Source organism: Orbicella franksi, chromosome 4, assembly GCF_964199315.1.
Source record: "Orbicella franksi chromosome 4, jaOrbFran1.1, whole genome shotgun sequence".
In the NCBI taxonomy this organism is placed as follows: domain Eukaryota; kingdom Metazoa; phylum Cnidaria; class Anthozoa; order Scleractinia; family Merulinidae; genus Orbicella; species Orbicella franksi.
The window spans coordinates 15,709,253-15,734,019 of NC_138148.1; the positions used below are offsets into that span (position 1 = coordinate 15,709,253).

Below are 24,767 nucleotides of genomic sequence, written 5' to 3' on the forward strand. Positions count from 1 at the left end.
TTTTGCAGTTTTCCCATTGTTGCGAGTGTTTAAAGCGTTATGATGTAATCGGTGAAAATAGTCTTTAAATGGAAAGCATGCAGTTCCATTAAGGCAGTCAAATACAAAGCAGCACGCTCTTTTTTGTAATATGCCGGATGCGATATAACACCTTTAATAAAAAGCCTATCGCATTTTAGGACAATTACGTTCAAAGTCCACACCCTCGCTTGATTCCCATACCAGTAAAAGTGCATGTCCCATTACTTAAATACATGTTTCGCGAGGCGGAGAAATCAAAGAGAAACTATTTTTATGGCCAATAATTCTGGTGTCGTCAGAAAAAATGGGAAGGGTAGTAGTCCTATAAACACAAAGTGAGAAATCGGCCTCTCAACATCTGCACGCGCTTCGATATGGACGTTTTTTGGAAGGTTTCTTGGTCCCATCTTTTGATTTTCTTCCATTGTGTTTTCTATGAAATACGAACGGCTAATAACGGGAAAGGAAAAGTGAATTTTAGGTCCATGTCTGCTTCCTCCGCCCTCATGTATTAGCAACTCCTTATATTTTCCGAGGAAAGGTAGATAGAAATTGAAAAGGTGCCATGATTGTCATCGTTCGGTCATACTGAAAAGATTGCACTAGTCCAAAAAATTAATGGGTGGCTTTTTCATTATCAATATTGAAATGAGAAAATCTTGCCAAATCTAATGATCGGCGCGCGCGGGGTAGGGGTTTGCCCTCTGCCCCTGGTAATTGGCCCGGAGGGGGGGGGGTGGTACTTCCAGAAAAGTTGAGTGGGGGTGTGTGGCCCGCTTCCCAAAACCCTTACCCTCTTTATGACCAAAATCTGCGTTTTTTGCTACCCAATTTACGACCTCACCAAAAATTCGATAGCCTATTTATGACCGTTGCGGCTGACAGAGTTGCCCTAAACATACGTTATGAAGGGCTTTTGTTGAAGGTCTTATTGATAATGATGAAAAAGTAGCTTCTGCTAAGAAACATACCCAATTCAAGACTAGAGTGCTAAAACCATACCCAATTTATAACCAAAATGGCCAAAATCGATACCCTATTTATGACCCAAACGGCTGAAAAACCCTACCCTTTGGGGCCTCACATACAGATACCTATATAGCCCATATAAGGGGGTACCTCCCTCCCGGGTAATTGGTCACGTTACATGAACTTGTGTGACATTTTGACGAAGCTGGTGCAGCTTTCGTTGTATAAACGGCCCGATAAACGGATCCCGAAGTTTATTTTATGCGCTGTGCAAGATACTAAAAGACAAGCATCAAGCATAAAACAGAAGTAAAGCCCATCATTCAGCGCAAAACATAGTTCCATTCAAGCGTGTCGTGTTCATTCACGTTCATTTCCCAGCGATGCAACCGGCAAGTGTTCGTTGTTGTTGTTTTTCAAATTCGGGCATATAGCCCCCAAGCTCCCAGTAGTCTTGGCGGTAGTACAGGATTCAGTTGCCATTAAACGGTAAATGAAAACTTACGATTTTCTTCTTCTCCTAGTGCTACCTCTGCGGCAGAATTTATTGAAGGGTCAGGACGACGGCTACGGTCAATTTCTGCAGACCGGTGCCATTATTTACTTTTGGAGTCTCGCAAGTCTTGAGAATCGATCAACTTTAACGCAACCTTCACCTCAAAACTGGATCTAGAGTGTACACAAGTATTAAAGGAAGCTATTTGCCACTATTCAGAGGGTCAACAAACGAACCTGAACGGAAGAAGATGTATTTTCGCCGGGTGCTAGGGTTATGCAAATGAGCTTTGACACGAGCGATAGCTATGTAAACGCACTGACTGTGGCAGATTTTAATCTGTTCTCGCGTGCAATCCAAACCCACCGGTTTGAACTTATAGAACGGTTTATTAAGGTATGAAATTTACTGTGATGTGCTTTTTAGGCTTCATTTAGCCCCAACTTTTGAGATTTTCCCCGTCAAATTTGGCTAAATTTTAGTAGGTGATCAAAGGCCTCGGAGAAGGGTGTCTTCCAGCCTCGCTGGTAAGCTTAGAATTTTTCGAAAAGTTTCCATATTTCGTCAGTCAAAGTAATGAATGTACCTTGAAATTCGTATGAAAACGACATTCCGTGAGCTGCAGTTTAGGCGACGTAGCACGCTTCACAAAATCGGTGAATTTTCCCTTTCTGATCACGGTCGGCAACCTCAGTTCGGCCAAAATTCAATTTTGGCTCGTAGCAAAGCAAAAATAAGGAATTGGAAAATAATAAATTGCTTTTTTATATATACGTGTCAAACCCTTTTCACTGACAAAAAATGAAGGAAAATTATTTTTGGTCCTGAAGTCGAGTGGACCGCTTTTAGCGGGACTGCTACTTAATACGCAATAATATGGTTTAAAGTGTTTTGAACTTTACGGCAAATCAAACGAACAAATTTTTTACTCTTGTGTATTTCACTTGCTACGACCATAGTTTAAGATTTTGGTATTGGCTCTTTTATTGCAAATCCCTGGATTTCACAATGTTCAAGCTTTACCGATTTTAAATTCTTTCATGTACCGTTTCCATGGAAATATCTATTTCCCTAAAAACACAATAACAACCTTTAATTAATCTATTTTGAATTATTGGGGTGTTATTTTGATACTGATTCGACTGAGGGAAGACTGAGCTAATAGAAAACGCTAATTAGGGTCCTGAAGAAAATGGATGTTTTCTTAAAAATATCATGGTTGCCTTGATGTGTCTGTTTTAAAGAAAGATATAACCCATGGTTACTGTTATCTTTTCATTTGCTAATTCAGAGTCCATAAATGGAACAAGTTCCTTGGGAGAATCCCATCTAACAGTCGTCTCGAAACACTGGCCATCGTCGTCAGCCATTCGGCCCTCGCCAACGTCTGTCGCTGCATCTTCTTCTTCTGCATCAGGTAAGCTTGTCCTTTCTAGGCGATTCGGTAAGCTCGTCATCGTATTTTCGACGGTATTCAACTCAAAACAAAGAATATGCCGTTTCAAAAAATATTAATCTTTCATAGATGACTAAACAAATCTTCAATATCACTATTACTATTTTCACACGCCTCACAACTTTGAAAACTGTTCCGCCGGATAAGAAATCAAATTGCCGCACGTGCGTAGAAGGTTGTCAAATGCCATTTAAATACTGACAGATCAGAGATGTTTGCTTCCTATGTGTAAAGAAGAAGAAATTCAGCGTCGTTTCATGCCCTGTTAACCATCGTTTAAGTTTAACAGGGTAAGATTTCTACCATGTCTAAAGCAATTGGTTTTTTGGAAAGCTTTTGTCAAGCTCAAGGTATTGACATAGCCGTCGTATACGAAAAATCTGGCACGTCTGAAGCATTTTGGCTTTGGCTAAAACACGGAAATTGCGAAAGTTTCCCAGTCCAGTGTCGTTCCCGTCCTCGCATCGTAATGTCCCTAATGTTGCTCACAATGATGCAGGGAACATGTATATCAAGCACTCAAATTTTGAAACAATAATTTGTGATAAAACTAAAACTCCGCAACTCTTTTTTTGCACCATTGTGGTTACACACTGTCCAGTAACCACATGTCCTCTTAGAGGGCTTTTGCTTTCCTTGGAGCTTCTAGCCGATGCTTCACGCTTATATAAGTACTGGAAAATAAAAATGTTCAAGCCATAAAGTAATGTAATTATAAAGGAAAAACACTTCTCAAGCGTGAAAGTTTCGGTTAAAAGCCGCTGTCAAAGAAGTCGATGGATCGAATTATATACCCATCTTTGTTATATATCTAATAGCCTTTAATTTGGAAGCACTTGTTTTACAATGACTGTCTACTTTCTCGCGCGCTGATTGGCTCATTTTTATCATCAATAAGAGTAAAGACGGATAAAATTCTTATTAATGCAAGCTTTCAAGTTCAATTTTCAGCTGTCAAATGTCAACTTTTTAACCAATGAGATTTTAAGTAGCCAATCAAAAAGCGAGAAAAGCTATTGACAATGTTCGTGTCATTTTGAGTGAAATTCACTTATCTTATCTTACGGCAAGTTTACGGCGTCTTTTGCCCTCATTTATTCCCGGCATTTGACCATTTTGGGGTCTTGTTATTGTAAAAAACAAATTGACGTCAGTTTGTTATGCCTCTGTCCTCTTATTGATGATAAATTGCGTCATAACATTGTCAAAGTTTACTGCGGAACGACTCGCATGCGGCTCGTGGTTCCACAGTCACTTTGACAATGTTATGACGCAATTTATCATCAATAAGAGGACAGAGGCATAAAAACCTGACGTCAATTTGTTAATTCGACTCCTTATTCCGCTCCAATCAGTTCATCACTTTGGCAGCCATTCAGTTCACGATGGTCGGCCCTCTCGCGAAATACCTTGGTCGGGGGAATCACCACTAAATAATTGTTTCGAACCCAGCAAATACTCAACTGTTTGACCGAGTGACCAGCGAGTGAATTATTTCTTCCCAACTAACTGTTATAATTCATTCTAGCTACGTTATCACTCATTAAAAAGTAATATTATCAACATGCACAGCCAAACTGAAAATCTTAAAAGTTTACACAGATTTTTCCTACTGGACGAAAGGTGATCGGAAAGAAAAATCAAAGTCATTTTGTTATGAACTAGAAAAAAATGCAGCCAAAACTCGGATTTCAAAAATTTTGATAGATGCCACAAGCAAAAACACAAGAAGAAGAAAAGGAAATCTGTGGTTCTGCAAAACTCGCAGCCCTGTGTAAGGTCTTTTCTTCTTTCATCAACCATTTTTACATATCATTTCTCCATGTCCATAGTTAGCGTTTTCACATGACGTCACGTGAGCCATATTGATTTTTCAAAACAGTGAAAAGGCGGCCAGGTTGGTGCACCGCACCAATCTTGGGGGAGTTGAAATCTCCTCTCATAAAAACACGTCCATTTCTCCCAATTATTTTGCATTGGTGCTGGGCACTTGAGTAAAAATGCTCTAATTATTTACAGTACCGTATAAATTATAACCAAATTGATTGCCCCATTTCTCCTCAATTCTCCAGTGTGTTTCCCGTCTAAAAATTTTAATTATGGCTTTCATCATTCTAAAATTAATACAACTCATCAATTTTTTGATTTTTAGTATTTTCTTTTTCGGCAATCGAGTACAGTCAAACGTGTATTAAGCGGAAACCGTCGGGAAATGTGCTACAGTAAAAACCCGCATAAAAGAACAAGTGGATTAAGAACACTTAGTCTGAAATTTGGTCAAAAAAGTACCATATATATAAGAACACATTCAGCCTGAAAGATGAAAATTGTTCTTATATAAAAAAAAATTGGCTGCCAGTTAGATTAGAGTAACCTACTAGGGTACAGTACTGAGTACAGTACTGAGTAGATCAACACTGTATACTGTATGTCTTATCCATTAATTAATTAAAATTGAAATTGATTTCATCTATGCTGTATTTAATTTTTAGAAACAATTTTAAGAACACCATAAGAACATTTTCAGGCTGATTTTGCAGAAAACACTCGATATATAAGAGAAAAATCAGCCTGAAACCCCAAAACACGTGATCTGTTATGCGGGTTTTGCTATATTAAAATATGGAGACATTCGTGCCAAAATCTTCTCAATGAAGATTATTTCTGCGGTCAGAAATTCAAAGAGCAAATGAGAAACATTGCCAATAAAATTTACCTACACCTTTCAAATTACTATTTAGCAAGTTAAAATTGGGTTTCCCCATACCACTGTTGAGTTATAAGAATTCCACGTTAAAATCGAGGCTGTGTTTGAAAGGATGGAGAGTTGCTATGGTCTAGGAAATGAAAATTACTTTGAACGAATAATTAGACATTTCCCTTATAATATTAGCTTAGCACCAACACGTATAGGCTGGTGATTTCGATCTATCAACCTACAAGTGGAACCTACCTACAACGAATGTGTTGACCTAAACGCCTCCTATATATTTTTTCTTCAACCAATAGACCACTCTTTCTATGAGTTTACCAGTGTAATAAAACCACACGGGTAGTTGGAAGAACACGAGGAAAGCTTGTAAGTCAGCAGCTATTCCCAGCTATGGCAAGAACGTCCACTCTGTCGTCCACAGAATTTGCCAAACACGGAAAGTGCTTAAGACTTTCTCCTAAACTCAAGCATAAACGGAATCTGCGTAAAATTTTTGCCATGAGAAAAAGATCACGTATTGTATGGCGCGACCAATTTCTGGTGCTTTTTTCCTTACAAATCTCCATGTAAATGTTCATTAAAAAAACATTCATGTCATTGATGTTATTGTCAGCCCTTTACCAATACAATAGAAAACAGATTTGGCAACTCTGTTGAGCAATTAGGGCAAGCGTAGTATCTCAGTTATTTTGAAATTTCAATAGTAGCATTAAATATCACAATACCGTAAAACTGATGTTGTTTTTTGTCGTTTAGTTCCTGGTTATGTTCCATGGGTGTATGGATACAATCATGGTCCCAACTCTCTCGAGATTAACTGGTCTCCTATACCTGAAGAAGATACCCATGGAGTTCTTCTTGGCTACGTCGTTTATTTCAGACGCTATGGTTCCTACGAGAACTTCACCACTGTCAAAGTGAACGCAAGTAGCCGAGTATTGAGGATTACAGGTCTCATGGAAGCCACGAGATATGAAATCAAAGTCGCAGGTCGTACATCTGTTGGAGAGGGTCCTTTGCGCACCACATATGAGAGCACAGGTTGGTAGCTAACTGTTGTGTTTATTAATGAACGATTTCCTAAATAGTAGTCCTGAAGATTGTCACAAGTTTATTTGCTTAGCTATTGCACAGTACCACACTACAGGTTTACTTACATAGGCAAATTTGGTGCTTTTTTTTCGGGCTATGATCTTAGCCAAGCCATTATTCAATCAATTAGGCACAACGATCCTGTGAGAACAAACACTTACTTAAAATGTTCAATGTCGTATTAATTTTTAGTCTCACCCAAAAGGCTTGATTTAATTAAGGTGTCTGGCTACAGTTTTTACTGGACCATTCCAAGCACTTTCGATGAGCTTTTTACCGGTAAAATCGGATCAATATAAAAATTACGCCAGTTATTGGAAATGGAATGAAAAAAAAAAAAGGACAATTAGGGAAGCAGATGTGATATAGAAGAGCTAGTTGACTAAATCTGTTTTACCAGCAAGGACGACCAGGCAAACGTTTTGTAATTTTTGTACATATTCAATTCTACAGCTTGTGGACAGACCTCCAATGGTACAGCAAGTGAAATCAATGTAATAACCTCATACTATTCAGGATATTGTTACTGGGAAATCCATTCACCTTTAGTGAACTCAAGCGTACTTCTCGTTGTTCAACGTTTCCAAATGCAGTATTGCTGGTAAGAACTTTGGAACATTTCATTATTGTTATGAACTTACTTCCATGTGGTTGTGTTACTACAGACAGCCGAGACGTACTGTATGTGGAATGAATTTGTACACAACCGAACCATAACATTTATGTCTTCAAATCTTCTGAAACAAACGATAATGCTGAGTGCTGTATTTCCCGCGCTCTGTTTACTGGGCCAGAGGATAAACAATAAATAAACAAAAAACGTGCCGAATTGTTGAAAAATGGCTATGAGTCAAAGGCTCATAGCCCCTTTAATTGTTTATGTAAATGGAAATAGTGTATAGCTATCAGGAGCAAAGGTCTATAGCCACCTCATTACAAAATTTTATTAAAGGACTTATATTGTCTTACTTCACAAATAAAGATTTTGCCTAGCAAAGGTGAGGGCAACCAAAACGCAGACACAGGCTTCTAAGGTCTAAAACAAGCGGCCAGGCCACGGGGAGGAGGTGGGAAAAAGCAATCAGACAAGCGTTACTACGGGACTAAACTCCGTGAAACACACAGATATTTCAGCAGACTTCTAAAGTCAAATTCATATAGGAGCGAAATATTCTTCCAGCTTTCGGTTCAAAAGAGTCGATACTATCAAAACATTCCGTTGTTGAACATGATTTATAGGTCACAACCAGTTAGTATTCGAAACTTGATAGAATTTGTCGCTTAGGCTTCCAGTTGAGGTGCATGTCAAATAAAAACGTTTGTGTTACAGGTATAAGCATAACAATAGTTCCAACCGTATGTTCCAAGAAAGTTGCTCTTTTGTACTAAAATGCAGCAAACTTGCTAAAAGATTCAGTTTCCCATTCCAACAAGTTACAGTAATCAGCATTTTCTCTGACTGAGTGATTTGGTGAGAATGATTGAAGTTGTCCGGATAGCAAAGTGGATCGAGTAAATGAGCCCCTTCGGTGTCCTGCCGTACATAAACATTTACGGAAGATCAGGAATTGAAATCCCTGAACCTTAGCCAAAACTGATCTAAACGCATGCGTACTCTGTTATTGTCTAGGCTACTTCGGGCCGTTCGTTTCGGATACTTCACCGAAATCAGTTGACCGTGAAGGCCGTACAGCAACTTTTACACGCCATCTTTCGACATGCTATGTAACCTGGCCTACGTCAAAAATGTAAACACAACGGAGTTCTTTACGGTCGAACTCGACTTTTAGTCATGAAAGATAGATTTATTTGACATCAAACTAAGGTAAGGAGTATCATGAAGTCATTCTGTGAGAGCTAAATCGACCGTTCTGAATGTTTACGTCTTTTGAATACTAAACGCGGTGCAGGGAGTGCACCCCCCCCCCCCCAAAGATTAAGTCTTCTAAGGGGTTAGAGTTAGATCTCACTGTATCATTGAAGACAACTTGTTTTATCTGACAGTAAATAATAAATATATAGTCGGGGTTAGGAAAAAGAGCAAAGGTGAGGTTTGCATCACCACTGACAACTTGAACAGAATACACAATGTTCTTTTTATTGGGATACTGATGAAGAATGACAAACTCTTCCATCTCCAAGGCTTGAATAATTTTGTCTTTGGCTTTTATAGTTGCTGTTGTGGTGAGCACAACAAATAAAAGGGACCCCTTTAACAAGAGAACGTATTTCACTTATTCTTAAAAACGGAAAAGCCCCTGTGCAAACTTAATCAGCTGTCAATTTTTTGGTGAAAATAATTATTTTTGAAGGGCCAGTTAATGGTTTGATATCTGTATTCAATAGAAAGTACATAAAGCCATAAAAAATGCTGAAAGGACTAACTGATCACAAAAAAAAAAAAAAAAATTGTCACAACTCAATAAACCGTGTTGAACTAAATTGAGATATAATACAATAATAATATTGGATAATTTTGAGTGAGTTGTTAAAGCCTAAAACTGATGTACATTTGTAACATATATTTGTCATTTATATATCTCTGCAATATCAAAAGACAATATAAACATTAAAATCAATGAGCCTTTATTTTCGGTGTTACACAATTATCTTAAGTGTTTTACATTGTGGCGGGCGGTCAGAACTTGCCTTGATAAAACCCACATTTCATATACAGTGTTTTCTTAAGATTAATTTGGAATCAGCTACGACAAATATTTGAAACAAATCATTCTTATTCTTACCAGTGTCGGATACAATGCGCCTCATTAATGACACTCAGCCGCAGCCTTTTCCTTTAAGTTGCACTTGTAAATATGGATCGCCCTCGGTTACATTGATAAACGACTCCGGGGTCCCTAGCACGATATGCAATAAACCTCCTTCAACTCCTGTTTTGCGTGTAACGTCCATCCCCAGTAAAAGCTGCTTGTACACTTATTGAAGTAAGGACCCTGGCTCGGTCCTGCATGAGCGAGTTGAGCAGAGAGGTAGCCAAAGCACAACTTGTAAATCTGACTCATCTAAGAAACATCGACGATGATCGGGAAGGACTGCAAAATTACGGATTTCCCTGAGGCCGTTGGCTGTGAAGCTAAAAGATCTTTCCCTTTCAACAAATTCAAAATGGCTTCCTGCTGTGTTTCCCTAAATTTGTCGATGTGAAAGAGCTCTCAAACACACTTTACAGCAAAAGAGAAAACCCATTAGAACTTCTATTAGAACTGACATCCACTATGTTGGATAGACAAGTGACAGAATTGACCAATCACAGCCAAGCCTGCTCGATTCGAGCAGGCCTAGCTGTGACTGGTCAAAAAATACAATGGATAGACCAGTGATCAAGCTGTGGTGTGGGGCAAGGAACGTGGGCTCACAAAACGGCTGGAAATCGAGCCTAGATTCGTGGCGGATTGATTGAAAAGCAAAGGCCCACATAAGCTTTGTTCCGTATTATAATTATTGAAGAGGCCTTCAAGAAGGGGATTGAATCGGATGACGTCCATATCATATTGGCTAAAAAGTGTTGCCTTTCCTTAAATGAAGTGAAGATTTGGGTTAGCCATCTTCATAAAAAGAAGGAAAACTGTGCCAAGGCAGTGCAGAAAGCAACAGAAACAAGAGCAAGGAAGAAACAAAAATGATCTCAACAGAAACAAACATATTTTACTCTCATATATTCTTTAAATAGTTTAAGTTCATTTTAAAAACTGCGCAAATTTGGAAGTTCGCATTGATACACTGACACAGCAGTAGTAGCATATAAATTAATAGTTATGTTCTGCATCGACAGAATGCTAATATGAATATTTGAATTTTACTAATAAACGTTTACATAATTAAAGGTTTAACAATATGACATCAAAATTTGTTAACGTTGTAATTGTTTCTCTTTTACTGATGTATCCAATATCTAACAAAATTGGCTTCAATCGAAACAGAGGCATTAAATATACATATGTTAAATTGAGATATTCTCCACGTGTTTCTCTACGAGTAGAACATTGGCCTAGTGTAATACTTACATGAAATTGATCAACATCGACAAAACGCAACTTTTATATTAGAGGTTTAATGATAATAATTCGACATCAAAATTTGTCAACTTTGTTATTGGTTCTCTTTGGGTATCTGTTACCTGTCCTCCCCGTGCCTCGTGGCATGTAGGGCCTTGGTTCTCTTTGGTGTTGTCTATTAAACCATGTTTACATACACAGCTTCACAAGCATAATAGAAGCTACTGAAAAGTTAAAACAGTAATCTCCTAATTTTCCCGCGGGTGGGGGCATTTGATCACCTGAAATGGACCTACGATGGGGCATTTGAACAGTTTTTTGTCCCGGGGAGGGGGAATTTGAACAAAAATTTTCCAAAAATTCAAATGCTTGGGGGGTTGCCCGGGGAGGGATGTTGAAGCTTCGATTTGACTGGTACATAAACAGCATGTCGAAAGATGGCATGTCGAAAGACGGTCGAAAGATGTCGCCTCTGCACATAACACTGGAAGTAGATGTAAACGGAATTTGTTCCCTTCTTGCTATCGGAGGTGTTATCCACTATAAAAGAATTTTAGGCTAGCTATAAAGCCAACTAGACACAAAGCTCAATAAATTCCCGAATAATCAACGGATCTGTTCCAAATTGGGATCAGCTGAACCATGTATTCCGTGATTTCCTGTATATTGGTCGCTGGCTTCCAAAACCCATCGCAAAAACCCATCGCATCTCACCAAATTTGCTTGACCTATAAGCTCCGCTAAGCACTCTATTATCGATGATTTACTTTCCTCCAAATGGTAAGTCATTGTCATGAGTCGCGCGGTTTCTTATAAATTTATTCCACAAACAGAACGTCTGGACTGCTTGTAGAGTTAGTCGAAGAAGAAGAGCAATTTTTTTCATAAGGTGTTTTTCACACTCCATACTTATGAACATAATCTAGTCATATTCCTAAGGGTTTTTTTTACTATAGACAAACAGCCATGGCTCTTTTTAATTTCTTAATAAATCGTTGTGATTGCTGGTTTAGCAAATTTTTCGTAAATGTTTTGCAAACCAACATATATTTTATTTGATTTTCGCCTCGTTACCTGTGGGCTGTCTGCGCCTATCTTCTACGAAAACTTCTGCCATAATTGATTATTTATCGTTGAAAATTAAAGACGTAATGTGTAATAGTAATATATCCTGTCAAAATCCTACAAGCTTGTAGGCTGAGTTGAATTTATTGATCAATTTCAGAGCGCTTTTTTGTGTTTCTCCCTGCTGTATTTAGGTATGGTTATGTTACAACTCGCAAGGGCCAAAGCATCAACCTTTGCGGTAAAAAGGAACCATTTGCATTTCTCATTCCGGGAGGCTATGCCCATGTGAGACTTAACCTGAACTATTATTATCATACGACATTGAAGGCTTTGTATTTTGTGATGAACAACACAGGCTTAGATGGTAAGTTAACCGTTTGACTAACAATATACCAGGAGTATTAAAACTGAATGTTTAATTTCTGTCTCATTTGCTCTTTTTAACGCAAAACAAAATGCAGAAAATACATTTTGCTACTTTGAAATTGATGTGGTTTTCGACCGATCAGAAGAGACTATTTGCAATGGAAGTAATATAAGCCTTCGGAATGCCTGACGTTTCTGTCTCCAGCCATTAATTGCCTGTTACTTAGATGCAACAGAATATCACACGTGAAAAAAAGGGGGCTGATTTAAGAAAAAAAGACAAGCAACGAAAAGATACTAAAGCAGGAGTTTCAGAGAATAAAGGGGAAAAAGGTGAATTAGCTGTTCCATAACAAGAGGAGCACTAGGTCTGTAGTCTTATGAAAGCTGTGACAAGAAAATCTTCACAAAATAATCGATTGGCAATTTGTTGAAACTTATATGCAACTGTGTGTGTATCAGCTGAAGGCTGTAGTGTTTTGAACTAAAAAAAATGCGGTCAAATTACTTCCTTTTACCAACAACGTGTTTCATATTTGTTGATTTTCTAGCTTCATATCAACGTGACTGGAATGTCACAGTCGGCAAAATCAGTTCTACAACAGTCAATGTCAGTTGGTTGCCTTTGAATAGCAGCAGCTTAAATTCCACTGACATATATGGTTATGTAGCTGTTTGCATACGGAGAGGTAGCAGTGACATTCTTCTGTTGAGTATAGAGAATGCTTCATCTTCAAAGACCGTGGTGCGCAATCTGAAACCCTACAGCAATTACGAAGTCAAGATTGTTGCTCTCCTGAAAGATCGAGTAACTAATGTAACAACACTAAAAAGCAGCGAGAAAACTGACATACGTACGAAAGAGGGCGGTATGTAATTTGGTATTTGTAACTTATTATGTTAAAAGTGCCTATGAAGTAAAAAAAAATTGCTGCTTATTTGAAGGGCTTTTCAAAGTAAAGAAGAATGGCATTTTCCTTTTTGGAATATCTTTCTTCGTTTTAGAGATATTTCCATTTTGGTATTATGCAAATGAGGAAACTGATGACGTCATAGGTGGTTCCTCTAAAAGAGCACAACACTCAATCGCGAATAACTCTAGAAATATTAAAGCTGTGTTCTTCAAACTTGGCACCAGAAATGTACATCACAAAAGAAACAGAATGACACCTACTATGTTGTTGCCATGGCAACACTCTTGGCTCCAGTCTCTTTCTGTGAAAAACCAAATATCCCCATTTGCAACCTTTTAAAGTGGGACAGAGGGTCTTCCTCGGAACACAAATGGTTCCCATATTGTCTTAACTCTCCCCATTAGATTGGTGGGAGTGGATGATCCTTGTTTAAGATAAAATCTGGGAATTTTAGTCTCAATTAAAACAGAACCAGTGGCATAACTGTTGTCATGGCAATAGCACGATTGGTGTCATTATGTTTCTTTTGTGATGTACATTTCTGGTGCCAAGTTTAAAGAACACTGCTTTAATATTTCTAGAGTTATTCTCAATTGAGTGTTGTGCTGTTTTTGTGAAACCACCTATGACGTCATCACTTTTCTTACAAAAACGTAAATATCTCTGACGCGAAAGAAGATATTCCAAAAAGAAAAACGCCATTCTTCTTTACTTTCAAAAGCCTTTCAAATAAGCAGCAATTATTTTTGAATTCACATGCACTTTACACTGCGAGTAGTGCCTGTTTTCTTGTAAAAGCGATGGGCACGAACTGAAAAAAACGCGAAGAAAAAAGGGCAGTTGGCAAAATATTTAAGTAATAGACCACCCTTTCTATGGGTTTACCGGCGTAAAAGACCCACGCGGGATGTTGGGAGAACGCGAGAATAGCTTGTAAATCACGAGCCGTTAGTTGGGTTTCTAGCGGAGTTGCAGGCCTCCCCTGCCTTGGCACCTTTGAAAGTAAATTGTCCGGGAAGCCCACGTCCTAACCACGTTAATAACCTCCTGAGAAATTTGAATCCACTTTAACTTTTCTTTTTCTAAGCTGGTTCTAAAGTTTTTAAATTTTTTTCTATAATCTGAATGTTAGCATAGTGAAGATATTAAAAAAAAAAAGGATCTCTTGGCTCGTTGTTGAGTTATAAGCACGTTTTAAGTAAAAATCAAGGCTAGATAGGGGACACTGTTGCTTCGCTTTAAAATATTATTTTAGCACCAACTGATATAGGCTGGTAGTACATGTATCGATCAATCAACCTACAAGTGTTGCTTATTTGACCACTTACCTTACCTGGCGAAACGCTCACCACCCCCTTAATTATAAACTACTGTTTTTCTTTTTTTTTTAATAAGACAGCTTTGTGTTTCACAATTGCATCAAACGGAAGTTTTCTTTGTCGTTTAGTTCCCGGTTATGTTCCATGGGTGTATGGATACGATCATGGTCCCAACTCTCTTGAGATTAACTGGTCTCCAATACCTGAAGAAGATACTCATGGAGTTCTTCTTGGCTACGTCGTGTATTATAGACGTTATGGTTCCTACGAGAACTTCACCACTGTCAAAGTGAATGCAAGTACCCGAGTATTGATGATTACAGGTCTCATGGAGGCCACGACTTACGAAATCAAAGTTGCAGGTCGTACATCTGTTGGAGAGGGTCCTTTGCGTACAACATACGAGAGCACAGGTTGGTAGCTGTATGGACATTCTTAATTTGTCCATTACTTAATTGTTAATTTTTTTTTAGTTACTGTTGTATTCGTTTCGTGATTATCTATGCCTATGCAATATATAGCCAAAGTTAGCCCACACATACGGAGTTCACGGGCTACGTGCCACTGTTACCACTTAGTACCACTTAGCTGGAGTTGTTTCTCGGTAAACTCAAGTTCTGCTTCTCGGTCATGATTGTAAATAGCCAACTTGTCTGGCTTCCACCTGTTAGGATTTGTAAGCTTATTATGTGTCGCTGGTATATTGTTTCCTTTAGTTTAAGTGGCATACCTGAGAATTAGCTAGGTGTAGCTAAGTGTTTTAGGTGCGGTGATCTGTTTAGTCTAAGAAATAAGAAAATCAACACTGTTTGGGAGGAAGGGGGAATGTTTCCAGGACGATCGAAAACCAATCACATTGGGGTTTTTCTTAAAGAACCAATCAAATTGTCGTTTACGAAATGGGACAGTTCCATGTTAAAACAGATTACACAGTTAAGAGAGGTAAATTTTAAGTCTCTCAGAAAGTTACTTTTTCTGTAACTTTTTTTTTGTCACCAAAAAGGCTCTCAGGTGTTGGGAAGGGTTATGTGACAAGAACACTTCCCAAACTCTGCAGATTTCGAGACCTCTTATAAAATTTGTACTTTCTTTCTGATGTCTAGTTGTTAAGAGAGGTAAATTTTACGTCTCTCAGAAAGTTACTTTTTCTGTAACTTTTTTTTTTTGTCACCAAAAAGGCTCTCAGGTGTTCGGAAGGGTTATGTGACAAGAACACTTCCCAAACTCTGCAGATTTCGAGACCTCCAAAAGTGTCTTCTCGTTTAGATCGCTTTTAAAATCGATATAACTTGGAATGTCAAAACCGAAGAAACTGTAATTAATCTGATCAATGATAGCAACAGTATAAGATCATATTATAGAATTAGATTAGTTCTTGTTATGAAATGAGTCCATAAAGGTCCGTAAAAAATTACTCGCCAATCTGCTTTCACCGTTAGGTACTATTACAGGCTGCATAATTTAGCTGTCTTGCGGGAAAAGCTGTATTGAAGTTCTTACAGACAAAGCTACTGATCAAAGTGTCCAAATCAAACCTTGATAAAACTAGGCTTAATATTACACTTTTTAAGGTGAAACATATTCTTTTTTGCCGAATATCATAACTAAACTTGTTGGATTAGCCTAATCACAATGCTGGTACTTGCGTGCCTATGTTTTGTCACGTTATGATCTGAGCCCATTTTGTGAGATTTCTCGTCGAGATTTGTGGTAAAACACCACAGTTTTCTGTCGCTTAAACTCTCCTCTCCCGCCCCCTTTTAAAACAATATTCAACCAGTTAAGCACAACAATCCTGTGAGAACAGACACTTAAAATGTTCAATGTCGTATTAATTTATAGCCTCAAGTAAAGGGCTTGACTTAATTAAAGTGTCTGGATACATTTCTTACTGGACCATTCCAAAGATTTTCGATGAGCTTTTTACCAGTTGTCCCTTAACTGGATCAATATAAAGATTGAAGATAGATTGAAATTAGGTGATAATATATTTTATGGCAATCGATATTTCCATGGAAAAAAATAATTAAAAAAAAGGATACGAAAATGGATAACACATGAATTTTGGGTGAACCAGATGTGACATAAAAGAACTAGCACAATGCATAAGCACATGGCAAATTACAGAGGTGTTAAACACGAAGCGACATGCAGATAAGAGCGGAAATCATACAGACCTATGACATCTACAAGTATGACATACCACGGTCTAACAGCTCAACTCTACTTAAAAATTACTCCTTATAACACAACGTAAAGTGCCCTTCACAAACACGAGTGACGCAACAAAAAGGTCGAGTGACCGAACAGAGAACGACAAATGTACAAATGTCACGAACCGTAGGGGTCGTGTAGGCTAGTCAACCCCATTTTAGCGGAGCTCCGGCGGCCCGAAGGGCGGCTAAGCGGAGCCCCATACTCATATAGGTAAGAAAAGAAAACGCACGAGTTGACTTTCTTATGGTTATCACGGCTAGTGGTAATGCTCGTGGGCGCGTACGCACGACGGCGGCGACGACGATAGAGTCGCGCAACATGGCGGCCATACTCCAAATAATAGGTTGACAGAAACATGCTGCCTTTGTTTACCGTGTACTTCTTTGATATTGGACATCCATGTTATGATCAATTGACACCTGTCAAAACAGGGTATCCGCTGATCAGTATCACGTGACCATATCGCGGGCTCAGGTTTACAGCTCATCGAGGTCACTTGTTTTTCGAAGTTGATCGCTGACCAAGTGCTGGTTTTCGATTGGATCGCGGGCTCATGTCGGGTTAACTTGTTGAAAAGAGGGCAGGATTGTTCGGAAGCCGGTTAACGCTAACCCAGGATTAAAGTTAACCGAATTATAACTTTTTCGTCTTTACAAATGTTTTTTGCTGCTTTGTTTTGTGTATTTGGTGATTATTAAAACTCAAAACAAAAGGCCAAACAATATACAAAAGACCTCACTGCAAAGTTACAAAACTCAAATCAAAATTCTACCTTTCCCTGGGTTAGCTTAATTGAGCTCTGAGCTCTGATTTAAAAGTCTCGTCCAAAGTATGAAGCACAAATACCCTAAAATGAGTTGAAAGCGCACGAAACACAGTGTGAAACTTGTCTTGAGTGTTTTCAGTTATGTCCTTCAATGACGTCACTAAAAGTCCGACCCAGATCCCACTATGCTCAGTCGTGGCAGCAGAAAACACAACTTAAAACGCCTGCAGAAACGCGGGGATTTTATCAATCGAGATAATTTTTTAGCTGACTAATGTGAAAACTAGTAGGTTTCATTAAAGGAAAGAACGTTTTTGTGGTTAGTGGTACTTTAATAATTGTCTAAGTCTAACTTGGAGTACTTGCAATACATTGTTTTGAGATTTATCTGTAGCTTGGTTTACATGTGTACTTGACTACGTTTTTTGAGTATCAATAGTATCACTTCTTTTTAACAGCTAGTGAAAAAGTTGATAAGAATAAATGAAAATGCTAACTTTGTATTAACAAAAAATTCTTAAATCGAAATTTTTGCGGAATCCTGGCGTTTTTGGGCTTTCTTAGGATAGATTTCTCAAATTTATAACCAAGGGAATCATCTTTTGAAAACTTAGGCCACGTTATTAAACAAGCGTAAAGACTCGGTGAATTTTACAAAGAATACGAAAATTGATGTGCAAATTAAAAAGAAATGTTTTACCAGCAAGCACTACGGGGGAAACAGTTTTTTTGTAATTTTTGTACATTTAATTTTAGCGCTTGTGGGAGGACCTTCAAAAGTGAAATCAATGTAACCAGGCCTTAGACGCTGCGCTTTCAGTCCACCCCACGCCACCTACTCACGTTATTTCTGTTTTGATGTCCGCCTTTCTTTTATCTTTTAAAGTTATTTTTCGCGTTTGAACTTTTTGTATCAGATACTTAAGTTAGGTCTATCTTGATTAGCTTATACAATTTATAGTATTATATATTGGTGCTTTCGTTTGCTTTTTTAATAACAAGAAAACATGCAAATATACATGGCTCTTAATGATAAATAACCTTTAATGAGGAGGCCTACATGACAAAGTTATTTACAGAAGGGTCCTCTATTAGGATTAAACAAAAGCAAATCGAGGAAAAATGAACTGGATTTCAATAAACTAAAATATAATTATACGGAACTAAAAGCGACAATATTTAAAAACTACGCACTATACTTACAGCATTAAACGAAAAATCGAAGTTCGGCTTTGAAAATGCCACTCTTAAATGTCTCTATGGTTGGCGATTCTCTAAGCGTACGGCCTAAGGAGTTCCATATATCTGCAGCAAACTTTAGAGTGGTAAAATGCCGCCATCTTCTATGAGCAGATGGTTTCCGAATATTATGCTTAGATCTAGTATTATAATTTAAACGGGTACATAAAGAGATTGTTAATGGAAAATGGCGCGGTGTTCTGCCCTTCGGCGTTGTAAAGCCTTCCAAGACGAGGGAAAAGATTTTGTAATTGTTGCTTATTTCATTCTACAGCTTGTGGAGGGACCTTCAATGGTACTACAGGAGAAATCAATGTAATGAGCACATACTCTTCAGGATATTGCTATTGGGAAATCCAGTCACCGTTAATGAACTCAAGTATACTTCTAGTTGTTGAACATTTCCAAACGCGGTATTGCAGGTAAGAGCCTTTGATTATTGCATTGTTGTCATGATCCTAATCCCACGCGTTAGTACTAGTTTTCGCCGATCGCGATATGAATCCAAAAATACCAGGCGAACGCGAAAATCTTATGTTTTGTCTTTAAGGTCTGTCGTGCATCATGTCACCAGAATTTCCCCTGCGACATTAACATCAGCAAGATTTGCGTTCACGAAATTGTTTTACTTCTCTATAAGGACACAAACCTACCACTAAGCTAGACTAACATGTGATCGGAAGCAATACTAAAAAGAACTGAGCTAAATTCACCTACGCTACCAAAATATAAACGCTTCGTGCTAATGCAAAAATGTACAAACTATGAAGAGTATGAAAAGCCAATAACGACTTATTAAGTACTTCTCGCACTAGATTTTTATGAGAAGTTTAGCCCTTTGTTTCAAAATTGTTGTATACACTCCAGACCAACAATCATGATATTCTTTCAATCTCACCATACACTAGTATGGTTGCCTACTTAATTAGCAAGATTCTGCGTCATTCCAATGCGTCGGAATCGACAAGAGTTATTTTTCTCCCTGGATAGTTTTTTTTATCAAAACCAAGAAATGAAATTCCATTGATTATTAGCGGAAGACAAGGATTGCGTTCTATTTTGAACTCACGAGTGTTTGGTTTCTGCGTCTTCACCTATCCACTGTTAAACCACTATCGTATATTCGTTGCTACTGAAAGTTCCATTGCCCTTTAAGCCCTGGCCAAACGGACTCGCAAGTGGTCGCAAGTAGCCGGAAGTTGAACTTGCGCAGATACTTGCGGTGGGTGGCCAAACTGGTTCGCAAGGTTCCTCGCTAGTACACTCATATCCTGTGTTTCATTGGCTAATGATAGGTCAACTTGCGTTGCCTTGGGGTGGGTGGCCAAACGGTGAAAAAGTTGCGCCGACTTGCGTGCAAATTTGATTTCGACTAAAGTGAGCGGAAGTTATCCCAGGTCAATGCAAGTCCACGCAAGGCCTGGTCAAACGGAGTCGCAAGTAGACCCAAGTTTTCAACTTGCCTCTCAGTATTTGCAAGTCCGTTCGGTCAGGGCTTTAAGGCGATGGACGGTGCTGTAGCCTGAGTTGAATTTAATAGTCAAATACAGTTGGTTACTTTTGTTTCTTCCTGTTGTATTTTAGTTTTGGTTCAGTTGTAACTGGTAATGGTCAACGTACGTACTTTTGTGGTCAAAAGGAACCATTTGCACTTCTGGTTTCGGGAAGCTATGCCCAAGTGAGACTCTACAGTTATTATTATTATTATCGGACGACATTGAAGGCTTTCTATGTTGTGATGAACAATGGTAAGTTAACCGTTAGACTAATAGAATAGTGTTAAGAGATATCGGTTAATAGAAAGCACAATACTATTTTGTAAGGAAACGGGCCTGTTCGAGAAACAGTTTGGATGAACTTCAACGAGGGACGCCAATAATACAAACTGGGAAACGTCCCATTAACTCAGAAGTTCAATTAGCTCTAATAGTTTCAACAAAAAAGACCGATATCCTTTTAATAACAATACTTTTCACTGAGTTTAAGTAAAAAATATGACAGAACGGAAAAACAGCACAATGAGAAAAAGTATTGATAAGTAACTTTTTGTTTATCCTGATTGATAACAGACCTGAAAATGTCTTCGGCAGTTTGTTCTTCGCCTTCCGCATTTTATCATCTGGAAGTACTATACAGAATGAGTCACAAAACTTCCAGGCTTTCTCTCTTAAAGCTATTTATTCTCTTTTTGCTGCTCAACTGCGTTTTTACCAGGAGTATTAAAACTTAAGAATGGATGCCTAGAAAAATCGACCTAAATCGCCTATCAATGGCATAAGTCGATAAATTGATTTGGCTTGTATTTTGCCCATAGATAGGTCCTAGTAAGAAAAGAAACGGACCATAGTTAGTTTCTGCTAATACAGCTTTCTTTGGTAGAAATATGCCAAAAACGATTTCGCCCTGATTCGGCTGAAAATCTACTTCCGGTTTTGCTGAATTTTCTGAATATTTGATTGCTTCGCGCTCCGCAGACGAGCTACTTGAGAATCTGTCAATGAATTTTATATTTAGTCCAGGTCTTCATGGTATGACTGAGTGAAAAATAAAGTAAATCGAAGTCAGTTTTGAGTCCGAAACGAGATCAAACAGACACGCAAAATTTTACAATGTGTTGCAACTGAATTATTGCATTAAAACATCGCCATATTTTTCTATGGGCTATAGCTTTAAATACCATAAAAACACTTTCTACGGGTTAAACATACACTCACCTGTTAGGATATCAAAAATATCTCTGAACAAATGGTTTTAAGTCGCCCGCCTTGGCCTGTGTTTCTCATAGATTTGCTCAAAATCCGCCGTTGGAATGTAAACAATTGCGTGACGCGGATAGTCACTCTCGAGTAAATATTCGTTTTCAACAATCCGATGAAAGCAATTTTTGAAACGATGTGTGGATAAAATAATGGAAAATTTTTTTTTTTTTTTTTTTTTTGCTTAAGTTAGTATAAATATGAATGGATATTTTTCATTTGCATTGCAACACCCACGACATCCCTGATAAAGAATGTGAGTACAGTGCTCCGGGAAATGATTCAGGTGAATAATTTTTAACACTTGTTTATTTCCACAAGATGGCTCAGTTATTCATTTCACTAATAAGTTACAATACAGTGGCAGTTTTAGAGATACACTTAACCAATCCTCTATGGTTTGAGACAATTGAATCATTTACTGACAAACAAAGTCAAGTGGAAATACCATAAATTCTATAAACTACTAACTGCGTGACGGCATCTCAGCTCTTCTAGCTGTGTACAGAATTTGTTTGTACACAATATTCTCAAACTCAGCTAGAAAACCCGGAATTTCTTGAATTGAATTAGCCGAGAAAAAAATTGCGTTTGCGTTTCATGTCATACTGGGAAAAAAAATCCATCTTTTCTACTTTGGTTGTTTGATTGCAGATCATAACACTGGTAGACAAATCAACATTACAGTGGTCGATCTATGAACAGCTAACGTCCATCTTGTTTTGTTCGCGGAAGTCGGCCATGGAAGAGCGAATTTAAATGAAATATATATAATTTGATTAAGCAATTAGCCAAAATAGAGGGCCTCGATAAAACCAGGAATATGCAACATTCCGGAACATCCCGGAACATTCCGGAACATCGAATAATTATAATAGTTTTGCGAAAAATATCTAAATTTGAATTTGTAAAGATTATTCCCAGATTTCGTTTTTCACAGAAAACCAAGGTGGTAGCGTTCGAGCTCCTTAATCAGACCTAAAAATATGGGTACACTAGTGTGATTTCTTTATTCCATTCATTACGTCAATACAAAGAAATGCGAATACACGATTTCTCATGAAGAAATAGTTTCTGCATGAGATAGAAATAGAACTCTTCAGCATTGAGTTTCTTGTCTAAACTAGTTCGGACTTCTCGAGCTCTGATGACAGTGTGAACAAATCCAAACAAAATCTAAAACCATTTAGCCACGCGCGCGCTGTCTTGCAGGGTCGCTGGTCAAAACTTTATTGTCTCAAGAAATATTTGTTACAAGTGTTCAAATGCATTTCCTGGAAAATTTTTTGTACAGTACAAGTTAATACTTAATTAATTAAAAATACTTTTACCGCAGGCTGTAATCTATTCATCGCTAATTCAACTTCACGTGCAGATCGTTATCTGACATGCGATCAAACTTAGGTTTCTATCGAGCCATTCGTACACCACCAAAGTAGACCAGACATGCGAAGTACGAGCGTGAACGCGCTGCTCTAATCTTTGATTACTACTAGTTAATAATAACTTGCTTATTACTTGGGCTTCCGGGAAGGCTTGGTGGGTCATAGTGTCAGGCGTTCCTAGCGAAGCGGCGCGAAAACTGGGGATGATAGATAGCAACAGTGACAAAACTATGGCTACTGACTTAACAAGCAACTGTATGATACTCAGAACGAACACCTCAGATGTTGAAGAAATCAGGGATCAAAAAAGGAGACGCAATGAGTTACCTGGCATTCATTGTCCGAATCGTCCATGTATGTGTTGAAAAACAGAGTGCTGTAAAGCGACGTGCCACAATTGGCGGGAAAGAAGAGGAGCCTGCACTCATGGTAGTCAGTTAAATGAATCAACGCTCCCTTCCCCGCCCCTACCGACTCCCCTATCCCCAATAATATCTTTTCATATTTCGAGCTGATACCAGTTTATTTTTGTTTATTTTCGTTTTGAAAATTCAATTTTACATATTTTCTCATAATGATTATAATTATTCGATGTTCCGGAATGTTCCATGTTCCATGTTCCATATTTCTGGTTTTATTGACGGCCCAAAATAGGTTGGCCGCCAAAACAGTTTAGGGTTTAGCCTAACCCTAATCCTAAATTTTAAGACTGAAAAAAAAAAAAAAAAAGAAAAAAAGAAACATATTTCAAGATAATATTATCGAGCAGTTCAGTTGTTTGAAAAGAAACATTCGCTCACAATAAACTATATGTACAGCAGGTGCGTAACCTGGAAAGCAGTCCGTCCAGCACAGTAATTGTTCAAATTAATAGCTTACCGAGTCACTGGCACTGTTGATGTCTCTTATTTATGATTTAAACTTTTAGGATTTGTTTAGTTTACTTTTTCCGACCTTTTAGAAGGAGAAAAGGCACAAAATGTTGACAAGCTGCCTGGTAGAAATAAAAACGTTTAAGACGGATTCCGCTCAAAGTTTGAGCAATAAGTGCAAAAATTATTTACGAAAAATCTACTCATAGTAAGGTAACTTTTGGAATACTATTTAAAACAACTCAATCTAGTTAATTTCTCTAAGTGACCCCGCGATTAAATTCTCAAGCATTCTCGAGAAAGTTAAAGTCAAACCTCGTAAGAATGCGTAAAGCATGTGTTTTTGTGTTTTTAACTACTGCGAAACGTCTGTTTTAACTGAAATATGGATAACTTCAAGTTCAATTTTCTCTCGCGGGGTCAGCTTGAGAGCTTTAGTCTCAATAAGTTCTTCTTTACTGTGTTCAAAATATAACCATGCTATGAGGTTTTTTTGGTGACTTAATTTTTGCCATTATTGCTCGAATGTTCTGCGGAAATCATCTTAACCGGGAATCGATCCGTCGAAGTCAACAAATACAAATTTAATCACTGTAGCGTTCCTTCAGATCACGTAAGGCTGCAAACCAACAAGATCAACTTGTTATTATGCTTAACAAATGAACTTAGAACGATTTTCTTTCTAGAAATCGTTCTTGTAATTAAAATGATCAAAGAAAGAACGACATCTTAAAACGACATAGCGGTAACACCTGAACTCCAAGTGAATTGCTTTTAATTGGCGTTTTTAATAAACGAAATTTCTAAAGCGATGCCTTTCAAATTATTAAAGTTAAAAGTGGTCCATTATGTTTTTCTCTTTTCACCCAAATGTTCTAAGATAGCCATCTGCAGTTTGTTGGAAACGAATTATATATTTAGGGTGACCGCCCGCGTCAGGCAATTGTTTACATTCCCACGGCGGTTCAGGGGAAAATTTATGAAAAACACAGGCCAAGGCGAGCGACTTAAAACCATTTGCCCAGAGATGTTTTTTTTTATTTTCAAACAGGTGGGTGTATAGTTAACCCGTAGAAAGTGTTTTTGTGGCATTTAAAGTTAT

At 38.0% G+C, this 24,767-nt stretch overlaps 1 pseudogene across 1 annotated transcript in view; it reads left to right on the forward strand.

Moving 5' to 3' along the window:
* The window catches only part of LOC145484699 (uncharacterized), a 123,809-nt pseudogene that overhangs the window by 15,657 nt on the left and 83,385 nt on the right, over nucleotides 1-24,767 (forward strand). Inside the window, exons 3-10 of the transcript XR_014049061.1 lie at nucleotides 2,778-2,903; nucleotides 6,412-6,696; nucleotides 7,201-7,348; nucleotides 12,023-12,195; nucleotides 12,749-13,066; nucleotides 14,559-14,843; nucleotides 18,927-19,074; nucleotides 20,237-20,400. The product of XR_014049061.1 is annotated as an uncharacterized LOC145484699 (transcript). The remainder of the gene's footprint in view (nucleotides 1-2,777; nucleotides 2,904-6,411; nucleotides 6,697-7,200; nucleotides 7,349-12,022; nucleotides 12,196-12,748; nucleotides 13,067-14,558; nucleotides 14,844-18,926; nucleotides 19,075-20,236; nucleotides 20,401-24,767) is intronic.